This window comes from Hordeum vulgare, chromosome 6H, assembly GCF_904849725.1.
Source record: "Hordeum vulgare subsp. vulgare chromosome 6H, MorexV3_pseudomolecules_assembly, whole genome shotgun sequence".
Lineage (NCBI taxonomy): Eukaryota > Viridiplantae > Streptophyta > Magnoliopsida > Poales > Poaceae > Hordeum > Hordeum vulgare.
The window spans coordinates 227,178,338-227,202,974 of record NC_058523.1 but is presented as its reverse complement, the minus strand read 5'-3'; positions in this window follow the sequence as shown (position 1 = coordinate 227,202,974).

Genomic DNA, 24,637 nt, shown 5'->3' with positions numbered 1-24,637 from the left:
GAATTCATGACAACATACATTATCTCTTGGAGTAACAGTTCTACCTAGTTGATCTCAGATGAAGTCCAAAGATAGCAAAGGTTGGGAATTGTTAGGAGGATCCGCAAGAAGGAAAGGGAAACTTTTAGCATAATCATCAAGCTTCAAGACGCTACATTTTATTTTATGTGAGAAGTCACAATTTAGTCCATAGGAAAGCGAATACTATTAAAAGGTGATGAGTTATTAATAATGATCAGGTTGCTCCAACTGCATAGAGATTCGCCACCGATAGAGTCGACCATTCTCCCATAATACATTGTGTCCAAAACTGAAATAATCAAACTCGGTACCACCAACATTTTCCATTTCGGCACCACCAAGTTTTCCTTAGACAAAACCCAAGCGAAACCTTAACAATTCTGTTCAACCAAGTTTTGCTTCGGTACAACAAGAATCAACGACTACCTCTCTGCTATCTAATTGTCAAAAGTCAGAGTTTCTGAGTTTTGCATTTCGTTTCCACCGATCCACTGGAACTTCCTAGGCTAACCTAATCGGACTCACTAAGTTGTTTCATTTTGGTCTCAGTGAGAAGCCAAAAGTTAGGATATTTTGCACTAGAGAGTGCAACCGACTTTTACTTCAGTTCCATCGAGTGGGGCAATAATGTTGCAAAGGTTTGATTTTTGGAGATGGCTATATATGCCCCACCACCTCCCTCTCATTCATAGTGAGATCACTCAAAACGAGGGAACACTTACACTCATTTTCTGAGAGAGAACCACCTACTCATGTGTTGAAATCAAGATCTTCCACTCCAAACATATGAATCTTGTTTTCTAGGCCCCCCAAGTTGCTTTCACCCAAATCAATCTCTTCTCCCCAACTTCTGAAGCACTAGAGCAAGGAGTTCGTCATCCATACCACATCTATTACCTTTCATAGAGAGGCATCTCCTAGATTGGTTAGGTTTCACTTGGGAGCTTCCAAATTGTGTGGAGTTGAACGAAGAAGTTTGTAAGGGCAAAGAGATCGCCTATTTCGTGGGGATCTATCCCGAGTAAGGCTAGTCATTTGTCTACTTAAGACATGGTGGAATAGACAGGGTTAGTTATTCTGGACCCCTTGTGGGTGGATCCCTCTATGGACACACGCAACTCTTACCCTATGTGGGTTGAATTCTCCATCAATGTGGATGTACGATAGAACCACCTATCGGGATGACGCCCAGATTCTCCGTGTCTTCATTGCGTTTGATCTTCTTACTCTAGCATTCTTTTAGGTTTTTTTGCAACTGCATGCTATTTACTTTCCGCTGCTCAACCTCTAGATATGCATGTGTGGAAACTTTGGATGCTAATTAATTTGTGAAAAATCTGCCTAAGTTTCTAGCAAATAAAAAATTTCTCATATATCTTGTTAAGTGTCTATTCACCCCCCCTCTAGATGCCACTTGTCAATCCCACAAAGAGTGGCATGAGCCCCGAACTTCCCTAGGTATATAAATCTCATTACATCCTTCTGGTTTGTTCTTTCTCTTTAATTTCTCATCATCAACTCATACGAATGTTCTTTTTGATCCTATACATCTTAGTCCTAAACATAGTTGAATGCTTCAATAGAAGTTGCAAGCAAACACTTCTCTAGATATCACATATCTTCTATACTTTTTTTTTCTGAAAATAATTTGTAGTTCCAAGAATATCACATAACTATCTAACAAAACGTAGTTATGGTTTTTGGGAAGCAAGTAGACCATAATGTAATTCTAGACTTTTGGATAGAAGGACGTGAGTCTCATGAACCATATCATTAGTAGGAAAGTATTATAAGAATGTAGTAGTACAAAATCCTTCTTGGCACTCTTAGATATCGATCCTATTCATTACATTTACCAATCGTAAAGGTTCAATCAGATAAATTATAGCTAATCTATTTCAACAACAAAGGTGGAACATTGAGCCAATATTCTACAACTATAATGCAAACAACACATATACGTTGTTCGAAATTAATATACACTAGTTCTTAAACATACTTAATACATAAAGTGCACTCCCACTGAAATAAATATCTCACATAGTTGATAGTGAGTGATTCAACACCATCATTTTATTCATAGCCATTCATGTGGACATCACTAATAATGTGAACTTTGACCGGTAGGCAATCTTTTGCTAATCATATATCCATATGACCCTTGTTCATACTTTAATCATTCGTGCCCCAAGGTCAGAACGATTATGCCAAACCTTTAAGAATATCGAGTGTTATCTGCTTGCTTGGTCGGACCTTACCCGCCTTCCACCTCATGATCTGTTTGTACTCATGTGGACATGACACACTCTGGAAAGCTACGCGATATAGATAGTTTCAACACCGCGAAGACCACTTTTTAACTTCATATTTACAATGAGAGATCACCCTAATAACACAATATTCTGCAATCAAAAGGTGCAAGCAACAAAGGGATAAGCATCTCAAGAAAGTCATGATAGCATGATGTGATATAGCCTTAGTGTGCGGAACTTCTTCATGATTCTCCATGGTCTTCATGAAAGTACTCGAGGATGATGTTGTTGTCACCATCATGTTTCTCATGTCCCTCGTGAAGCCACCTTGCTCTGGGTCCTCCATAGCACATCCGTCGCTCCCATAGAGAAAAACTAGAATAAAAAATCTTATACACAGGGCATATAAGTGAAAATCCGCTCGTGATGCCACTACTGGGAAACATAGAAAACAAAAATAGTCGCCCTACGATCAACGAGGAAAACGAGGAAGATACGATAAAGGTTTAGATTGGTTTGTTACAAACTTCGAGTTGCAGAGAAAGAATAGAAGTCATAACTGATCATTGATGAAGTCCCTCAAACCATATATCACCGACCCCGCAAACCTCCCACAAATGGTCCCTCGAATGAAAGACTGAAAGCAAGGGATTTCTACAAGTTGCAAGCGTACGGTCATCATGATCTGAAAGTGCTTCATTATCCAGAGCTAATAATCACTAACGAATTAGAGGGAAGGGATTAGAACCACACTAGGCTTCAAATTATGATGACTAGAGGATCGTGTTCTATCTCTAATTGATCAACTAGGACCAACTAGAACAATAACTAGAGAACTAGAGGAGGCTTCAAAACTTGTGTGTCGAAAAGGGTTAAATCCTCTATCGTTTATAGGATGGAGGGGAGAGGGAGGGGCGCTGCAAGGAGGCAAATAACTCCCGTCGTTGGCCGTCCAAGAGTAGGGGGAGTCCCCCCTAATTCCGCCTCCCCTCCCTTCCCAAGTGGGAAAGGGGCTGCACTTGGGGCCTAGTGACCGAAGTTGCCTTCCACCTCTTAGACTTTTAAGGCCCATTGATACTAAATTAAATATAAAACCTTATAACTATTTTTATAGTCTTTTATTATTAATTTAACATATTAAAAACATTTTGCACTTCAGTTTGTGACCCTATAGTTCGGTAACAAATATACATGAACAAAACCCTTTTGTTTAATGACAAGTAGCAGAACCGTGGACGTCCATATTGATCCTTGTGAGCACACGAAAGACATTCGATTGAACCTTTGGTTATCATGTGTTGTTCCCCTTTCTCATCTATACTTTAGAAAACCTAAGGTGAAATATATCAGTATCCTCTTGAGTCATACACATGCTCACTATACCGGTCTCCTAGTTACCAGTTTTGTTCTTCTTTTTCGTTGACGTGTTTCGGCATACATGTGAAATAGTAACACATGTCCGAACAGATGATGATGCATGTCCTCACACGGAAAGGGGCCTAGAAAATCCTATTCTTGAGCTATGTACTTTCTTGTTAAACTTTTCCACGAACCTATAAGTTGCCATTATGATCACCTAGTTACATATGACATTTGAGCAACCCCAAAGTCCATTGCATCTTAACAAGTGAAAGTGATACTTTGATGGTCTAAGGAACAAAATCACACATTAACACTCTATGTTATAAAAAAATAACTTTATACAATATTAGCTCAAAGTATAACAAACATGTTTGGGTCGATTTAATATACTCTCAATGTTGTTTTAGAACTATAGTTACACTTAAAGATATCCTAAGATATAGAAACTGTGATCACCTACAATATTTGATCTAGTCTTAGAGGCAATTCTAGGAATCTTATTTTATAGTTTTTTTTAATTATTCCACACGTGCATATGAGTTTTTCACTGACTTGCATATTTGAGCATCATAGCAGTTATAGATTAGAAAAGAGAATCCTAATCGTAAATGCAGAAATATAATAATACAATATTATTACCACCAGTGCATATTTCCAAGACTTGCCTCATGTCATTTCAGACCCACGTCCGCAGTCGGTGACTTCCCCACATTCTATGACCAACAGCGGGGTGCCAAGGTCTCTAACATGGGCAGCAGTGATATCCGAGGCAGAGTTGGCATAATGCTATCAACTAGTGAAGATGGTTGTATCGAGCTCATCCCTTGTTCATGACTAGCTCTAGTCTGATGCCGCCCTAGGCTAGCTATGGTTTGTCGAGGCTGGTATAATGGAGATGTGATATGTGTGCAATGCATTTATAGTCTTTTATTGTTTCATACTATTCTTTTAACAAACTTGTATGCTTCTTACACCATTTTATATCCTTTTTGGGAAAAAATGTACCAAATGGATCCAAAATGTGATAAAACTTTTTAATGATTTGTATGGACCAAAAGCGGACCCTGAAAGCTTCAGGAGGAGTCCACATGCTGCATGAGGCGATGAAAAGGGACTAGGGCACATCCTAGCGGTAGGCGCGCTCTACCCCCTTGCAGGACTGATATGTCTCCAATGTATCTATAATTTCTGATAGTTTTATGCTATTATATTGTCAATCTTGGATAGTATATAGATGCATTACATGCTATTTTATATCATTTTTGGGACTAACCTATTAACCATGTGCCTAGTACTGGTTCATGTTTTTTGTTTGTTTTTGAGTTTCCAGAAAATCTATACCAAACAAAGTCCGAACACGATGAGTTTACGGTGATTTTTTTATACAAAAAAGAGACCCTAGAAGATTCCGGAGGAGGCCAACAATCTATGGTAGAGCCATGAGCTCGTGACTCCCCTGCAACGCCTTTTGACCTAATTCCACCTCTATATACTCCGATATATCCCAAACAAATAGAGAGACATCTGAACCACTTTTTTTGCTACCACAAGCCTCTATTCTTCCCTAATCCCATATGGAGGCCTTTCCCGATACTCTACCGGAGGCATAATCGATCATGAAGGCCGTCTGCATCAACTTTGTTGCCTCCATGTTGATGTGTAAGAAGTTCATCACAGACCGATGGGTCCATAGCGAGTAGTTAGATGGATTCTTCTCTCTATTTGATATTCAATACCGTGTGCTCCTCAAACTTCTTGGAGTTCTATCCGATGTAATCTTATTTTGTTGTGTTTTTGTTGTGCTCCGATGAATTTTGGGTTTATGATCTGATTATTGCCTCAAAGTAACTTAGTCTTTTCTAAACTTTATTATGCACGATTGTTGTAGCTTCGTATTTCTCTCCGACCTATATGTTTGTTTTGGCCAACTAGATTGATTTAACTTCATTGGGCAAGGTGCTTTGTAGTGGGTTTAATCTTGCGGTGCTCTATATCCCAATGACACAAGGGGACAAGGAAAATATATGTATTGTTGCTATTAGGGAATAAACAAATTGGGTTTATTCATACTTATTGGTTATAGTCTGTCTACATCATGTTATCTTTTTTAAAGCATTACTTTGTCATGAATTCAATACCTAGAGAGGCATGCATAGAACGACTCTCAAAGTGGAGAAATAGTAGTAGATGCAGAATTGTTTTGGCCTACTTGTTTTGGATGAGATGCCTATATACATGATCATTGCCATAAATAATTTCATAACTATGCAATTTTCTATCGGTTTCCCAACAGTAATTTCTCTACCCACCGTATTCTATGTGCTCTAGAGAAAGGCCTCTAGTGAAAACTATGGCCCCTATGCCTACTTAATCATATTGCTAAAACTGGATAATACCTTTCTCTAATTTATTTACTTTCTTTTTTTACTTTTCTTCCTATCTATCTATCTATCACTACCTGTAGTAGTTTTTCCCAACAGATGTCCTCGTGAAAGGACGAAGTTTGGAAGCCATCACAACTAAATGGCTGCTTGGATGGGGTTGATCGACAATGAAATACACGATTTTACCCAAGTTCGGCCCCTCCGATCGAGGTAAAATCTTATGTCCTCCTTGTATGTTATTGACGAAGGTGATCTCGATTACGAAGGTGCAGAATCACTAACCTAGTTCTCGAAAGTTTCCTCTCTATCTATTTTTTTCTTGGGGCTCTCCTTTACATAATAGGTCGAATCCCTTGGGTTACAATGAATCTGGTTTGTACTTGTCATACTGTCTCCTAGTCTATCTCTTATTCACATCATCTTGTCCAAGCCTTCTCCACAAGGCAGCCCATAATCTTCAAAATGAGCTAGCCCATACACGGGTCATTGTCTTCGACTCTATGTCTTCCTAAAGATGCATATTGTATAACCCAGTTCAAGGAATGGTGTGGTACTCCTCTAAAGCTAGGTAACTCCTCGTCTCGAGTCATACTCGTGGGGAGTATCCCCAACATTAGCCCCTAGTTTAGTTTGGAATCATCCATGTTAAACTCCATCCTGAAAATAGATAAGGGAAAACTTCATGAATATGAGAAGTTTGAACTTCGAGTCCATCCATGAGACGAAATCCTCCCCTTGTTCAGAAATACCGCCTTATGGAAACCTTGGCCGAACCAATTCATTTGTCGGGTATTTTTATTCTCCCTGGACTTGGTAAGTTTTTTAGAGTGCACGAACTGTTACATCATCCTCCCATCACCCACTATCTTCACATGTCATCATAACGAATATTTTCGTGTACATACATCAAATCTGGTCAACACGAAAATTGAGGCGCCTTTTTAGCCACGAGTTACTATGACAGTTGGCATTTTCACCACGCTGCCTCGACTTTCACCTCCTTTATGAACAGAGCACTCAGGTCCCCTCTTTTACTCTTACCTCTTCTTCTTGTTGTTGTTCCTAGCACCACGTTCAAGCATGCTTGAGTTCAAGTCACGTGCGACGTCATCCTCGCACCATCATCACTCGAGTTCGTCTGCATTGTCCGCGGCCTTCTCTAGAGCACAGCCACCCCAAAAGCTCCACTATGGAAAATCTTGTGAGTCCACATTTATCTTTTAGGGCTTCATTGTTTTTTGTAGTTTGTTAGAGATGCCGCATGAGTTCATTGGACTTCATAGAAAATGACCATTGTAGATCTAGTTTCTCGTGCGTCTCTCATTGGTAGTGTATAGTTTTACCTCTTTGTTGTTTCCGTGACACTATAGATCTGTCACAGTTTGTCCACAAGATTCACATTTGCTTCCATTTTAGTATCTCCGCGAGTTTAGGGTTTTTATCTTCATTTTTCTGCATTTATTAGATCCATCTGTCCCACTGCTATAGGGAAAAACTATTTGTTCATCGACAACTTATAAAAATCGCTAAGTCGTTTAGATCTCATTAGTAGTTGGCTCATGCGTTGCCCGTTATTTTATTAAGAAACTCTTAGATTGGTTGGCAATCCCTTGCCCGCATTGTAGTCGGCTTGCGCTAGTGCCGACTCACATGTACTTTCCAAATTTCCTTCGGAGGATATGGCTCCTAATTAAAACCAACAAAGCGATCAATTGGAGAAAGTCAATCATGTCTTAACTTGTCTTTCAAGACTGGGTTGACTCCGAGTTTCTGCCCTGAAGGGGAAATACACTAGCATTCCCGTGAAAAAGAGACTGGTCCTAAACCAGGTCAAAATGAAGTCGTCCGCTTCGTGGATCATCTTGATAGAGGATTTTGCCCACTAGTTTATAAATTTTTCCACGATGGGCTTCACCACTTTAATATCAGACCTTAAGATCTTGGTTCAAATTCTACCTTGAATGTAAGCCATGTTCAAGTATTACGTGAGGTGTATCTGCATATGGAGCAGGAAATAAGGTATTCAATGAGTTCTTGTATTTGAACCATCAAACAGAGTGCAAGAATGGACTCAACGTAGAACTCGGAGGGGTGACCATCCAAAGAAGGAAACACTCCATTTTCCCTAATGTGCTTTTGTCGAGTTAGCCTAAAGGGTGGGGAAAAACTTGATTTTACTATGGAGACACTTCTCGTGTGGGTCAAAACAGATTGTCGGTTTATTGGTCGAGTCAACTCAGCACTATGGTGACTATCCCTGGCTTCGCTCCCAAGGAAGAGAGGGAAAACACGAGACCTATTTATTCCAAGATCCAGACACTTATTGCCCATGGGCTTACTGGTATCGATTTGACCCAGTGCTTTGTGGGGTGGCACGTCAAACCTCTTCGCCAAAGGACAAATTGATGCATCAATACATTGGAGAGCCGTATGATGATATACGCTTCACTTCAGTGGATCTGCTGGAGCCAGAGTTCAAGTGATCAGTTAGGAAAATATTAGGGGAGACCCGGGATAAAATAGCCTTGGTTGGCCTAGCCCCGTTTTATACTCGTAACCTAGCTCCTCCAGTAACTCAAAATCCATTTGTTGTTTTTCCTTGTTGTTTTTGTTATTTCCGCTTGCTAATAATTTCACTTTTTTCACTTCATCTCGGGAAAATTAAGGCGATGGAATGTTGGATCACGAGCCGTTCCCCCTCCTCAAGAAAAGATAGAGGAGCCATGCAATAATGAGGAGGCCAAGGTAGAGGTTGACTCCCTGGGCTGTTTGTTTAACCAATTTGCTGACACTAATTCTCCTTAGGAACATGTTTAGTCAAGTTGAGTCGGCGAAGCTGAGGTAAATCCTAATCCATACATGGAGCCAGTTATCCAAGAGAGAGTCAGACGAGCTGTCGGTAAGGTACCATTTTCTCACCCTCATGCTCACTTCGATCCACAATTTCTGTTGAAGAAAACAAAAATTGCTGGCACTAAAATGCGGAAGACCCGGAGTATCTTTAGAGAGCTTTCAAGTCGTCTTCCCGATGACCCGGCCACCAGAAGGGAAAAAAGGAAGGAGGAGTTAAGTCCGACAGCATCTCACCCACAAGCCTGCTAATTCAAAGATGCGTTGGGTCCTGCCAACCCGGAATATGAACAAACCACATCATCTAATGGATCTAGCGGTACTCAAGTACTGGCTTTCAACATCAATCGTGGGTTAACAACTTTGCAAATGTTACACTACTAGTAATAGTATTTATTTTCCTTATCTAATAATGCAACTTTGTTTCTTTGTAGTGCTAAGGCCATTTTGAAGAGCCAAATTGACGGGTCATCATTTGCTACAATGGATGTTGATGTCGTCCCTCCAAATCCTTTAACTGCTCTAGAATCTCAAGATGCCCCAATCCTTGATGATGACCCAACATTCCAGAATGAGCCATCTTTGCGAGATGAGGCAGAAATGCATGACCGCGTGTCAACTCGAGTAAAATTACCACAAATGCCTACTTCTAAGCCAGAATTGGAGATTGTTCGAGAAGATATGGCTATCATGGGGAATGTACAAGGTACTCATCCAGTGCATTCTACCAATTTGGCTAAGATAATAGCTATGGAAGAGTAACCCATCAAGGAAACATGAGGAACTAACCTAATATATTGATCTTATGAAGATGTGGATGTAAATTCCTTACATCAAAGTTACTTGATGCGGCTGTCTGAGAGATGGGAGGCATAAGCTATGATGATCCATTCTTTGAATAGGAAATATGAGGTAATATCCTTTCCAATGATTTATTTACCTGTCCTATCCTTATATCCATGTGTATGTAGGCCCCAAGTATTAGGTAAGAAAGTAAACTTGAATGCTAGATACTTTCTCATCAAAATTTGTAGTATGGTACTATTGTAACCCGATGGAATGGCTTGTAAAATTAAAGTAGCAAGTCGTGTCTTCCAATCTCGCCTTTATAAAACCGAATACACTTTAGCCCCAAGTGTCGGCTGAAAAGCTATGTTTTTTTATATCTTGGACTCCATAGTAAATTGGGTAGAACTAATTCCTGTAGCCACCAAGTGCCGACTCAAAATCTTGATTTTGATTTGGGACTGCAAAATAACTTGGAGAGAATTAATTCATGTAGCCCACAGGTGTCGGTTCAAAATCTTGATTTTTATCTTGGACTTCAAAATAACTAGGGTGCAACTAATTCCTGTAGCCCCCAAGTGCCGACTCAAAATCTTGATTTTGACCTGGGACTTCAAAATAACTTTGGTAGAACTAATACCTGTAGCCCCAAGTGCCGGCTTAAAATCTTGATTTTGATGTGGCACTTTATCTTTGTGAGACTTCATGTACTCTTGACCATTTGTGTGTGGAGGAAATTTTGAACTAGCCGAAAACACAAGTGAGGGCTTTTTAAAAAAAATCTGAGGATTGAGAAGAAGCTGCAAGAAAAAGCAGAAAAGTTGTCTTCAGATTTCCACAAGTCCCTGCTAGTCTGCATATCATCAGTTGATGAATCTAGCTCTTTTAGTAGGAGGATTTCTCAAGTATAATGTTGACAACACTGCTTTCACTAAATAGGATTATCTATGATGTATGAGATCAACCAGGGTTGCTATAACAAAAAATATTCAGGAGTTGAACTTGTCAAAATTTCAAGCCGGATATGATGAAAAGGGGGAACGTTGAGATCATCAAGTGCCAAAACCATTTGAGATGGATTTCCAACGTAAACAATCTTTTGCCTCAGATGTGAGTTGTTTAGACTTGCTTAGAGATGCCACAGCTTTTGAAGCTCCATTTCAATTCAATGGCTGCAAGACGACCCCCCTGACATGGGAGACACCTGAAGCCCATGAGCCAACACAAACTCAACCCGACAATCCATGATCCAAAGAATTATGCGGCCAAGTCATTAATGCCAAATTTATTTTCTTAAGAATTGTAGCAAAAGTGGCCCATGGGCGGCTTGTACTAAGTTTTCGTAAATTTTTATGGTGTTGAGCAACAACCATTTTGCGTTGCTTATTTCCCATAATGTTTGCGTCAGAAATTCTCTTTTGTATGCCATGGGATCTATTGAATGTTTGATATGCCGTTCTTGTAGTACAAACCAGAAACAGTTGCTGCATCCATGAAGTGTTGTATTTGTATGTATGAACAAACAACTATTATTCAAAACATTACGGAAAAGTATGACTTGAGAATGTTTCATAACTCGGCATCAAGATAGGATTCATAAAAAATGGTACCTGTAAAAAAGGTTTTGGCAAATATGAATATATGTTGAATATAAAAACAAAAAATATGCAATAAAAATGAGCCGACTCTCGAGGCATGACATAAGACCGGAATTCGAGGCACGAGTCTTGGTTTTGCTTTCCAACGGAAGAAGGCCTTATAGCATCTTTTGGTTTAGCCTTCCTTTCTGAAAGTCGGCTCTCACAAGACTTATGCCGGTATTTTAACCTTGATAATTTCAGGATGGACACAGTCCATAATAGGCATCAGTGTGTTGACTTGTGAGGAGTACAACCAGGTCATCTTATTGGAGTAGCATCAAGCTAAAAGGCAGGTTTAACAAAGTTCAAAAGTGGCATTGGTAGGTCAAGTGGGTTATTAAAGGCTAAATTCGGTGAGTTGGGAACCCCCTAGTCACGAAAGATAAAGAAATAAAAACTCAATTCTCTTTTTTGGTATGAAACGATTGATGTCGGTTTTATTGCATTGATCTCAAAGTATTGATAATATGTACAAGAACTGGATCCGGTTGCTCTAAGTACAATAAGGTCGAAGGTGGACGATATTCCTAGGCCTCCTAGTTTCCTCTTTAGAGGTGCGTGATTTATTTACTTCACGTATATCAACGAGATAGTTTGACCCGCTGTTGAGGTTCTTACTAATGACGAATGGTCCTTCCCAAGGAGGTGAGATTTATGCATGCTTGTCTGATCTTGTATAAGATAGAGAACTAAGTCACCCTCCTGAAAGGTATGGCTTTGAACCGCACGACCGTGACAACGACATAAGTCTTGCTGATAAATAGCTGATCGTGACATCGCAAGATCGCTTTCCTCCTTAAGGGCATAAAGGGTGTCTTGACAAGCTTGTTCGGTGGTTGCCTTGATATATGGTGAAACTCTTGGAGAATCATGATGGACATCACTTGGCAATATGGCCTCAGCACCATAGACGAGGAAGAACATCGTATAGCCAGTTAACCTGTTGGGAGTAGTGCATATGTTCCAAATCAATGCACGAACTTCCAACACCAAAAATTCCTATATATACAAAAACCCCCAGAAACAAAGAGAGAACTTCGGCTCTATAACCGCAACTCTCCGTATCAAAAAAAACCGATGTGAATCCTTTCTAGTACCTTGCCGGAGGGGGGAAATCATCTCAAGTGGCCATCTTCATCATCCTGGTTTAGACCATGACGAGGAGGTAGTAGTTCACCCTCGGGGCTGAGGATATGTACCTGTGGCTATGTGTTTGATCTCCCTGTATCGTGTTCTTGAGATGGCACGATATTGATGCATCATGGGCTTTGTTAATATATTTGGATCATATGGTGTTCTCCCCTTGCTATCTTGCTGTGATGAATTGAATCTTTCTCTTTGAGATCTTTGTATGTTGGATTGAATATTGGTGGGAACACTTGATGTATGCCTTGCATGTGGATACTGTTGTTACGTTGGGGTATTCTATTGATTCACTTGATATATGTTATGTCATCAACTTGCAGATTCTGGTGACCTTGGGGATCTATTCATAGCGGTTGATTGCACGTTTTCATACTATGTTCTTGGATCGAAATCTTGTGGTACTCTTTGAAGTACTTTGTGTTGGATGGAATATGATGAATCTAAAGATGTTTTATGCATGTCACATAATTTACCCATGGATACTAGAGGTGAAATTGGAGTATCTAGGTGACACTAGGGTTGATCGATAAGTATCATGGGTGTTATTTTAGTATGAACTCGAGGGCTGTTTGTGACACTTATATGAATAGCTCAAAAGACTGATCAAAAATAATAACTTTGAGGTGGTTCGACTACCTACACCAATTTCATCTTATGTTTTCTGCTACTTATCAACTTTGGAGTGATTCTTTGTTGCACGTTGCGGGGTGACCATATGAGTATACTATGTTAGCATTGTTGAGAGATTGCACTAGTGAAAGTATGAACCCTATGCCTTGCTTCTAAGCATTTATACAACATTTTGGTCACTTTTTACTCTTGCTACCTTGCTAGTTATATATTTTCAGATTACAAAAACCTATATCTACTATCCATACAACACTTTTATCATCATGTTTTAGCACCTATACAATTCACCACTTTATTGGGTGTGTTAGGGACACAAGAGATTTCTTGTATTTGATTGCAGGGTTGTTTGAGACAGACCATCCTAATCCTACACCTTTGACATATTGATAAACCTTACGTCATCCACTTGAGGGAAATTTGCTATTGTCCAACAAAACTCTGCACTTGGAGGCCCAACAACATCTACAAGAATCAAGTTGCATAGTAGACATCAAGATCTTTTCTAGTACCATTACTGGTGAGGTGAGTGCGTGAAGTTATATTTTTAGATCTTGTGATTAAATCTTTTAGTTTCTTGATTATCACTAGTTTGGTTTATAAAATAAAACTACCAAAACATGGAGTTTAGGTTGCCTCAATTGCTTCATCTTTTTATTGTTTTTCGTGAAAATGATGGTTCGGATAATTGTGATCAATTGTTAGAAGAAGAATTTATAAAAATACTTAATGGGAATTCCTTAAATGTTGAGCATGATAGTAATATTGTTAGTATGAATTCTTTGAATATCCATTATGCTAATTATATGCAAAGCCACAACCTTGGGCATTATATGTTTGATGAAGATGATATTTTTAGTCCCCCATGTTTTGATGAGCAAATTTATTACGACGAAATCATGCCTCCTATTTTTGATGATTATATTGGTTAAAGTGGGTTTGGAAGAGTTTTAACTCTAGGTACTAATGAGCCCACTATTATGGAGGGTGTTGAATATTTTCAAACCTATAAAAGTGAATTTGGATAGGTCATGACTTTATTTAGTGACGAGTCCATTATTTTGGAAGAGGCTTCAATTGACTACGACAACAAAGTTTCTATCCATGATGACTATTCTGATGACATCTATGTTATAAAGAGTAATAAAAACCATGAAACTTGTCATCATGATTTTAATTTTCAATTGGATCATGACATTCAAACAATGTCATAGTTCTTATACAATTTTTGAGACGGGTGAAACCGAGATATGAAAGGGTTGAAAGAGATACAAAAGCTCAAGCTTGGGGATTGCCAAGGCACCCCAAGTCAACATTACAAGTATTAGAAATCATCTAAGCATAGGGATGCGACGCATCCCACCTCTCTTCATCATCAAATATCGGGTAGCCTATGTTGAGCTTATGTTTTTATTCGTACACATGATAGATGCTATTCTTGGAGTGCTTTTTGTTTATTTTGCTGTTTGAAAAAAAATTCTTAGATCTAAAAATCTTTATTGATAGAGAGAGAGAGAGAGTCCTCACATATCTACCTGATTATTTGACTAGTCATTGATCTTCACTTATATCTTTTGAGAGTAGTTGGATGTTTAGTCTTGTGCTCCACTCATACCCTAAGAGTAAATTGTGAATGAATAAAACATCATAACTATGAAATTATCAATGTGCTATATTCTTACCAGTAGTTTCACATTTGGTTTAGTAAAATCTATTGAAGTTCGACAATCATAGTATTGGTCATACATGCAATTCATGAATGTCTAGTATAAGAAAGAGAACTTTCACATACAAATATATTATCTTGGACATCTTTAATGATTGTGAATAGTCATTAATTGTTTTCAAACTTGATAAAATAGTTGAAGTTGGACAAGTTGACCATGTAATTGTTATGTTTGGGTATATTTTCATAGAAGTTATATTTTTCTGGATCCTCCAACGTGTGGTGCTCATTTAGATCCTTTTGCTAGCCAAAATATCGTACTCAGTAGAGATACTACTTGTGCATCCAAATCCTTGAGCCGAGTTACTTCCATGAGAGTCCACCATACCTATGTATATATGGTGTTTCACTACCATTTCAAGTAAGTTTGCATGTGCCACTTCTAAAAATTTAAATAAACCTCCGTTATGTGTGCTGGTACATCTCATGGAGTGAAGGGGCGGTCATTATCTTCCATGCTAAGCGACTTATTATGAATATGATTGTTTATTCACTTGTGATTGCATGAGAGAGGCTGGTAAAAAGGATTCCCAATATCGGATAATAGAAAAGTAAATAAACAAGAAGTCCCGCTAGAATTTGATTGTTTGGAGGCCACCCGTGGATACGGCTAGCCATGGAATGTGATTGAATGGTGGAGGTGGAGTAAAATTTCAATTCTGTATGGGAACCGCCAATAATGTGATTATCATGGAATATACTAAAAACATTGTTGTGAAGTTGGCATGAAGGCACACCACCCTAAATTATATATTCATATCTATTTTAGAATAACGAGATATGGCACCTCTGCAAATCCCTGCTTCCCTGTGTGAAGGGACAATCTATTTACTTTCTTCTTATTTACTTTTCATGTTGAGTCAAGTTTCTATTCTGACCTCAACCTATTAGTAGAAAAGGACCATGTGGTGGAGAAAGATCCAAACATTTATATCCAGTCAAATACATTTGATCATGATTCATTATTGTTGACAATTATCTTTATGATAAGTATGTTGTGAGGCGAAACATTAAGCCCATATCTTTCCTTGTGTTTTATTGATGTTGTTTGTTCTAAAAATATTCCTTGAGTATTAGCAATCATAGAAGACTATATGATAATTTACTATGTGGAGCTCTTACTTCGACTTGATGATGAATTGAAGTTGTTTGATGTCTAAGGACATGTGTTGTTAAGTTTCAAGAGAATGCATTGTTTGAACCATGACATGTGAATTGATTTCTACTCAACTATGATGATTTTTATTAAAAGTTGCTGGTTATGTTGCTAGAAAAATTGATTGGAACTATGCTTGATCAAACTTATATACTATGCTAGCATTCACACTTCATAAAATATTTCTTTTATCATTTACCTACTCGAGGACGAGTAGGAATTAAGCTTGGGGATGCTAATACGTATCCGATGTATCGATAATTTATGATGTATTCATGCCATATTCACCTATATTTACAATATTTTTATATGTCTTTGATGCACTTTTTTTGATTTATTTACAACTACCCAGAGTCACGTTGTTTTTTGTGCACAAAAATAAAGGTCTCGGAATCGCCCGAAACTTTTTGATGAATTTTTCTAGAACATATGAGAAATATAGGAGCGAAGAACCACCAAAGGGGAGCCACATGTGGGCCACAAGGCAACAAGGCATGACCACCCCCTTGGTTGTGTGGCCTGATGCCTTGTGGGGCACATGTGGCTTCATTTAGCGTGATTACAATGCCAAACATTCTTATATATACAGAAACCCTCAGAAATAAAGAGAGAACTTCTACTCCATCGCTGCAACTATGTGTATCAATGAAAAACCCATCTGGACGCTTTCCAGTACATTGATAGAGGGGGAAATCATCTTTGGTGGCCATCTTCATCGTCCTAGCAGAGGCCATGACTAGGAGGTAGTAGTTCACCCTCGGGGCTGAGGGTATGTACCAGTAGCTATGTGTTTGATCTCTCTCTATCGTGTTCTTGAGATAACACGATCTTGACGTATCAAGGACTTTGTTAATATAATTGGATCATATGGTATTCTTCCCTTGCTATCTTGTTGTGATGAATTGAATCTTTCTCTTTGAGATCTCATTACGTTGGATTGAATATTGGTGAGAACATGTGACATCCCCGGATTATGCTACACTGATAATTGTAATTAAGCTACAGTGATGGACGTGATCAATGCCTAATCTTTTTGCTAAACAGTGCCTCATCACCTTAAATTTGGTATCTCATTTCTATTTCCTGTTGGAGTTCAAAATTAAGTTAATGGGTGGTATAAATGTTTTGTCAAACATGGAAACAAAAATCATGTTTAGGTTGCAAATAATTCGTAAGTATTTATAAAATGGTAACTATCATTTTTCCAGATGCTTTAGCTCCTCAAAAACAATTAAAACTGGGGCCGCAACGATTATTAAATGCATTGTCGCCTTTTACCATAATTAAATAAATTCTAAACATCCCCAAAAAATTGTGGCTGTCACAGCTCTGGAATAATTGCTGGTGATTAGCTGCATCATCATCATGCATCATGTTAAACCCAAATGTTGTCAAATTTGGACTAGCAAAACCCTAGCAACTCATTTATCAAAACAAATTTAAATAGTAGTGTTTTTCAAGGAACCAAAGTGACTTTCAAAAATGTTCATATTCTTCTATAAATGGTTGAAAGAACATTCCTGAAATGCATTTTTGTTTTCAAACAATTATGACATTTTAAACAATTAACAAAAGCCACTAAAATATTAAAACAAAATAACTATAAATATTTTAAATCACTCAAAAATGCTGAAATAATTATTGGAGTTTGGAAATATTCCAAGTATACTCCATATTTATTTCTATGGTTTTACAAATTGGTTAATTATTATTTTCAAACACAAATGTAACAAATATAAAAAAACAGAAAAGAGTAGAGGAGAGACCTACCTGTCGCTCACCTGGTCGGCCCAGCCCACCAGGGCCTCCCCCTGCTCATCGTCTTCCCCGAGCAGCTGCGTGGCAGCAGCGCGTGCGCCGGCTCCACCTCCGGCTTGCCACCTCCTCTCCTCTCTCCCCGTCCTCATCTCCTCGCCCGGAGATACCCCAGACCCCCTCGAGCTCATCCTCCTCTCCTCTCTCCATTTCCCTCTTCTCTCTCTCTGCTTTCCCTCGTTGCCGCCATTGCCGAGATCGCCAAGCTCGCCTCCAGCTCGTCTTCGGCCACCCCTCGCCTTCTTGACCGGCTCATTAGCTCCGCCTCACCGAGAAGCTCCTCACCGTCAACCTCCCCGAGCACCCGAGCCACTGCAGCGTAGCCATCGCCACCTTCTTCCTCTTCCGGTCGCCGGTGCTCCCCACCTCGATTCGCCGGCCAGCGACCCTCTCCGGTCTTCCCGATGCCAAAAACGGAGCCGCAGTGAGCCCCTACTCCTTTCCCCTCTCTTCTCCGCGCGATAGCGCCCCCCTGAGTTCCTCCCCGACGAGCCCGACTTCCGGCCGCCGCGCACGCTCGTCGTCGGCACCTCTCCCTGCCACCCTATCCTCTCCTGATGCCTCTGCCAGATCTGGCGCTTTGCCAGCGTCCCGTAACTGCAAACCGCGCTCGATTTGGACCTGTGTAGCGCGAATTAGCACAACTCCAGCGAGCCCTCCGCCGCAGCTCAGTCGCCGGCGACCACTCTCTGGTAACCGTCGACGTGGCCGACCATTAGCACGTAATTAACCTCCCCTCAGTCACTGCCAGAGGGCCCCACGCGTGGGTCAAACCGCACTTAGTGCGGGACAACACGGGATTAGCCCCTGGGTCAATGACCAGTAGACCCCACTAGTCAGGTTTGACCTGACCCAGGGCTTGTTGACTGATGACACAATTCCAGAAAATGCCTAAAGCTTCTAAAAATCATAGAAAATAATCTGTAAGTCCAATGAAAATAATTTATATATGAAGAAGGATCACAAATATTCAAGGAATCTGATTATGGCATTTTCATGCTGGTTTGAGTAAGTTATCATCACCAAATAGGCAAAATGATGATTAGGGTAAATTTAATAAATAGTTTGGAGTTGGAATTTGATACCTATTTGAATCCCACTTCAATTACTATGATCAAACAATGATCTAGGAAACTCAGCACCCCAATATGCCATCTTCATGCATGTTAAAACAAGTTTACTTGAGCATAAGGTCGAATCAATTAAAAGGGTATCCGGAAAATACCTTGCTTGAAGTGATATTTGAATCCTCATTCAAATCCAGCTTCAACCTAAGAAATGGTAGCTATATTGGCCCTGCCACATTTCATTTCCATTTCTTGATCATGCACCATAGTGTTGCAATTCCGTGAAGTAATTGTTGTTCCTTTCTTGTTTGCCGGTGTTGGTCCCTCTTGGTAGATGATGGTTCCGACGATGTGATCGTTGACATTGATGAAGAGTCATTGCTATCTTCAGACGTGTCAGGCAAGCAAACCCCCTTGAGCATACTGATATAAACCCACTCTTTCGCTCCTGGTCTCGTTTATTGCATTAGGACAAACACGACAAAACTGTTACATTTTATCGGTAGTGGAACCCATTACTCTGCATGACCTGATTTTGCCACAATAAATAGTTGAAACCACTTAGCATGAGTAGCATCTGTTTGAGCCTTGTTGTGCTTACTCATTCATGCTTGCTTACTGTGCCTGCTATGCTTAGAGTCGTGTCAGGTTTGATCCATCTGGATGATGAATCGGAATGGTTGAGCTATGTCCTATAGTGTGAGAGTAAAAGTGTGAATCCGATTGGGTAAAGGTAGCGATGAGAGGCCATGTAGGAGTAAGTCTCATTGGGACCGTCCTTAAGAACTGAGTTATGTGTATGTTATCCAAGACAAGATACTACCACACATTGGGATACTTAATTGACCCTCTTGGCTTATTAATCGCCTAGATCTTTGTCGAGGAGTTGCAATTAGTTTCTGGTGTTTGTAGGAAAAGTGTGGGCGGCCGTGTTTAGCTCTGCCCGACGGGGTAGGCTTCTCTGCGGTAGATACACAGTGGCACGGTGTACCAAGTGGCACCCGGATGGTGGGCTTGGGAACCCTTCACACATCGTTTGGGGCCGTAGAGGAAATCTCGGCCAGACTTCCTGGCGGGTTCAGTCTCAAATAGGCGATAAACCTGGACTAGGGTCTTGTGTGGTTAACGGTCGTGGACGACACCCACGCCAGTGCTTCCGCTTGAAGGTTGCCGAGATGCATGACGTGCATATGGTGCTAAGTGGTGAGAGCATGTGTGATTTAATCTGTTCGAATAGCCGCGTCCTTAGATATGGATTACTTGGAAGCATTACGTGGTACATAGACAATATTAAATGGATACTCTAAAACATGCAAGATAAGTGTGAGTGCTATGGAAGGCCTTCTCGTAAGGAGACGAGAGTGGATCCACAGTGGTGTATTGCTTTGGTGAATATGTGGACTCGTGTGTGCTATCCCACCTCAAACAAAGAACTTGTAGTCATAGTACAGGTTAGCCAAGAATCAAAGATGGCTTACTGCAATCAAACCCCACAATCCTTTCATTGAAACATGATGCATATGTAGATAGTTCTGATGTAAGTCTTGCTGAGTACCTTTGTACTCACGGTTGCTTTATTTATGTTTTGCAGAGAAGTTTTAGCCTTTAAAAAGGTTTCTACGCGACGTGTTCGATGTTGACCGGAATAGCTTGGGAATCCCAGACAGAGGTCTGGCTCCTTTGGTAGGGTCGTAGTAGCTTTTCAGGCTCTTCAGCCACTTTTAATAGTTGTCTGTACCCAGACATGTTTTGCTTCTGCTTGTTGTTTGTATGACTTGAGTGTCGGGTCACGAGACCCCTGTTTGTAATATCATACTATGTTGATTTTTATGAGTCCTTAATAAAATCTTGAGTCATAGAGTTATGTTCTGATGCCATGTTGTATCTACACATATCGTGCATATTGTGTGTATGTTATGAAATGCATTATATGTGTGGGATTCGACATCTAGTTGTGTGCCTTTAGTAGTACTCTTTACGGGGAAATGCCTCTTTGTGCTACCACCAAGCCTTGGTAGATTGCTACTGCTCCGGACACATTGATTGACCGAGATGTATCCTTCTTTGCTGTTGTGTCTGTCCCTTCGGGGAAATGTCACGCGATGTAATGGAGTCCTTGTAGCTTGCTACGACCCGTCTACAGACGCTGATGACCGACACCTGCTTTGCTGGGTTATGTATGTGTGTCCTTGTACGGATGTACCACTTGGTTGATAACTAGCCATGTCAACCCGGGTTCTTGTCGTTTGAATGCTAGCGACACATTCATATACGTGAGCCAAAAGACGCAAACGGTCTCGGCCAAGGTAAGGTGTCAGCCGTGGAATTTACCGTGCGTGAGGCCGCAAAGTGATGTGATGTGTTATAGGCTGGGTTCTTATGATTCAGGATCGGGGTCCAGACAATTTTGGTATAGAGCTTGACTGCCTGTAGGATAACCAAGCCAAACTGGTCGATGTTGAGTCTAGCAACTCTTTAGTTATATAAGGGAATTGTTTGTGGAAGGGAACGTATGGCTCTTTTACTCCTTTCCTTATGTCATTCTTATTCTGAGTCACCCTCTTCTTTATTATACGGGGTTTAAGAATTAGGCTTTCTCATCTAATCATTAGGATGACGAGTTACTATGCTGGAGACTTATAGAAAAGTTGTTGTCTTCGTGGTTCAGTGTCTTGCAGGTTGCCTCATATTTCATGCGCGTACATCCGTTATGTTGTCCGAGTTTTCCAAAGTTCCCAAATAGTCCGATGCAATTGCAAATTCCTTCCTCTTCTCCAATGTCTTTTGGCCGGACAAAGCACACTAATTATTGTGTTGAGTTACTCTATTACCTCGACGTTTTGTTGAAGTATTAGGAAAAACATGTTACTCGGAAAATTACCAAAAATTCTAGATGTGTGCTATGTTTCCAGTGTGATAGTTCTGGCCATCATTTTCGAAAACATCTCGTGATGTTAATTAGTTTGTAGGTATTCTATTTCTGGGTCTTTGAATCCAAGGATCATTCTGCTCATCTCTGTTGATAGTGTTGCTAGTTCCTTTAGAATGATTAGTAACCTTGTTGTAGCTCCCAAGGTTCATGGTACATCATTCTTCCAACACCATGTATCATCTTTGGCAGAAGTTCTTCGTGAACTAAAGATCGTAACAAGAGTGCTCGTGATGAGTTCTCTACTCCATATTGTGATTCTGCCAACTTCGCCCTTCTGCATGGGTTATCTGGAAGAATTATGTTGAACTCGTTCGACCTTATAATCCATGCATCCACAACTCAAGAAATCATGTGCTCTTGAGTTGGCCCTATCTAGTTGTATTCTAACCTTCATCCATGAGAGGATAGTCAAGAATAGTTGTGCATTCGTGTCATTAATGTCTTTTATTCCTGTGGTCTGCCAAGTTATTCTATTCTGGAATGACTGGGAGAAGAAAACTCCAGTACCTCATCCATTTCTGGGATTGGGTCAAAGTAGTTGTATTCCGCAGATCGAAATGCTAACCCAACTTTTGTTCTGTTCTATCTAGGAGTATTACCTTTTTTTTGTCAAGAGTGTCGTGAGAATTGCAGCATCTCTTATGAGCTCTTGATGTAGTGATACTTTTCGCTATCATTGTTCATTCCTCGGTTTTTGTGTTGGTTGTAACCGGAATATCGACAAGTGAACCATGATGTGTGAAATCAATACTGCTAGCAATGTTATTGCTTGGTAGCTAATGGACAATAATTTCACTCTTATGGTGGTGGTGATTGAATCATCATCCTAAGATCGAGCGTGCCATCTAGTCCATGTTTCATGGTGCACTTTTCGATCAATGGGTTAAGATTGTGTTAATCCGTCGCTCTTTGATCATATCATCTTGCCCTGAAAAGCGAGATTGTTCCCGAGCTTAATAATATATGGTGGTTCGTGATTTTCCGAATATCTTCTCGGAAGTATTACCAGGTTGTTTCCTGACTATTATGATAGAGCTCGTGATCAAGTTGGTTTGTCTATAATCCATCTTCTCCAAGAATCCGTGTTGGATACCCCGGGATAGTTGGTTAAGCTAAACAACAACTTGGAGAGTTGGAGGATAAAAGCTTCGCCTAAACTTAGCGCGTTTTAAAAGGATATTTTTCCTGTTGTGTGAGTCTGAAGAAAGGTGGTATTTTCATCGGTTGATTCGTGTGATCAATTGTTGCATATATTATCTTGTACAATTTTGATTTGAGTATGGTCTATTGTCAAATCAAACTCAGAGCCAAAGATTTTCGTAACGGTGTCTTACTCATGGATTTCCTTGAGCCTACACCATTGTATTCTTTGATGTGACCAATGCTATTATCTTGCCCACATAGTTGTGGAAATCCATTTATATGGGTATCTTGATGAATTGTTGTTGAGCCCATCGGCAACATTTTCATTTGTTCCATGATCTATGTTGGACATTAAGCTAGTGCTGGAAATTTGTAGACATTGTCTTCGTGTCTCGATCATGAGGTATATGTTAGGTGTAAGAAGTGACTTCCTCTAATTCTTGTGCAATTGATGTAAGTTGCCGCCGTGAATTCAAGAAAAGTTAATTTGTTTCCTCCGGAATCATCCCAAGTCAGTCACGCACGTGCGAAGTATTCTATGGTTTGATAGACTGATCATCTCCACTCCATATGTAATTCCTAGCACACCAAGCCACTGATTAATTTGTTCAAGGAAAAGAAGTTAAATGCCATTCCTGAAGGTACCAGACGGTTTTTGCACATGGCTTCGTTAACCGCAATGATGGTTCCCAAACCAGAACTCGGTAGTGTTTTGTTGTAAGATTTTTCATGTGTTCATCCTTGTCTTGGACAGTGTGTTAATGTCAGTCTTGCAATCCAGCTCATGTTTTGGAGTTGTCTTCCATAGTTAATTTCTTGAGAATCTCGCAACGTTATCTCTTCGATTTGTGTTGCAAACCTTCTTTTGAGACGTGCTGAGTCTGAAGCATCGTGTCACCAACCGGAGCTGAATCTCAGGCAGTTATAATGGTTGGAACTTTTCCCAAGTATTATAATATTGGTCTCTATGTAACCCGGTAAAGTGATGTAATGGCTAACACACCTAGCCGGAAGACTTGATATTATAATATTTTGCAGTAGCAATCTTAGCCATCTTCCGTGAGGTTTTTGTATGACTTATTCTGGAAGTTGTTCCTCATGGACTTCCTTTGATGCCCCGAAGTCCGACCTATACTTGATGTGCTAGGTATCAAGCATGACCTATAATTGGGTTGTGCTAGTACATCAAGGAGAACATTAGAAGCGGAGTGCTAAATGTCTCTCGGTCGATTAACCAGATTTCGTTTCCTTGGCATAGCTAAGGTGAAATATGAGCAAGTGTTGTCTTCCTTTGCAACTACATCCTCCATCACTGTTCATCATGGTAGTATGTTGTGTCACCAGGATCGTTGGCACGGATATTGGTAAAACTTTGATGAATATGGAAATGCTCAAGTTCTTGAGAGCACGCTCATACACTAGGTTATATCCTCGGTAGTAATTGGAATGTGCTTTCCGTTCGCCGAGTTATTCTATAACCCTAGTTTCTGTCCAACCTGAGTATGCCATTCTTTCAAATTCCTTCAAACAATCATTTGTGAATTGCCTTACTCTAGTATGAAGAGTTTCAATGATCTTATGATCAAAAGTAATTCTTTTTGCCACTTAAGGGAATAAGTCTGCGAGTCACCCTCCTACGGTGCCCCGGTATGGTATGAAGGGCAACTTAATTGCTCGCTACTTTGAAACCTCGTCTCCATCTATTTTAAGCGTGGAATTGTTGCCTAATA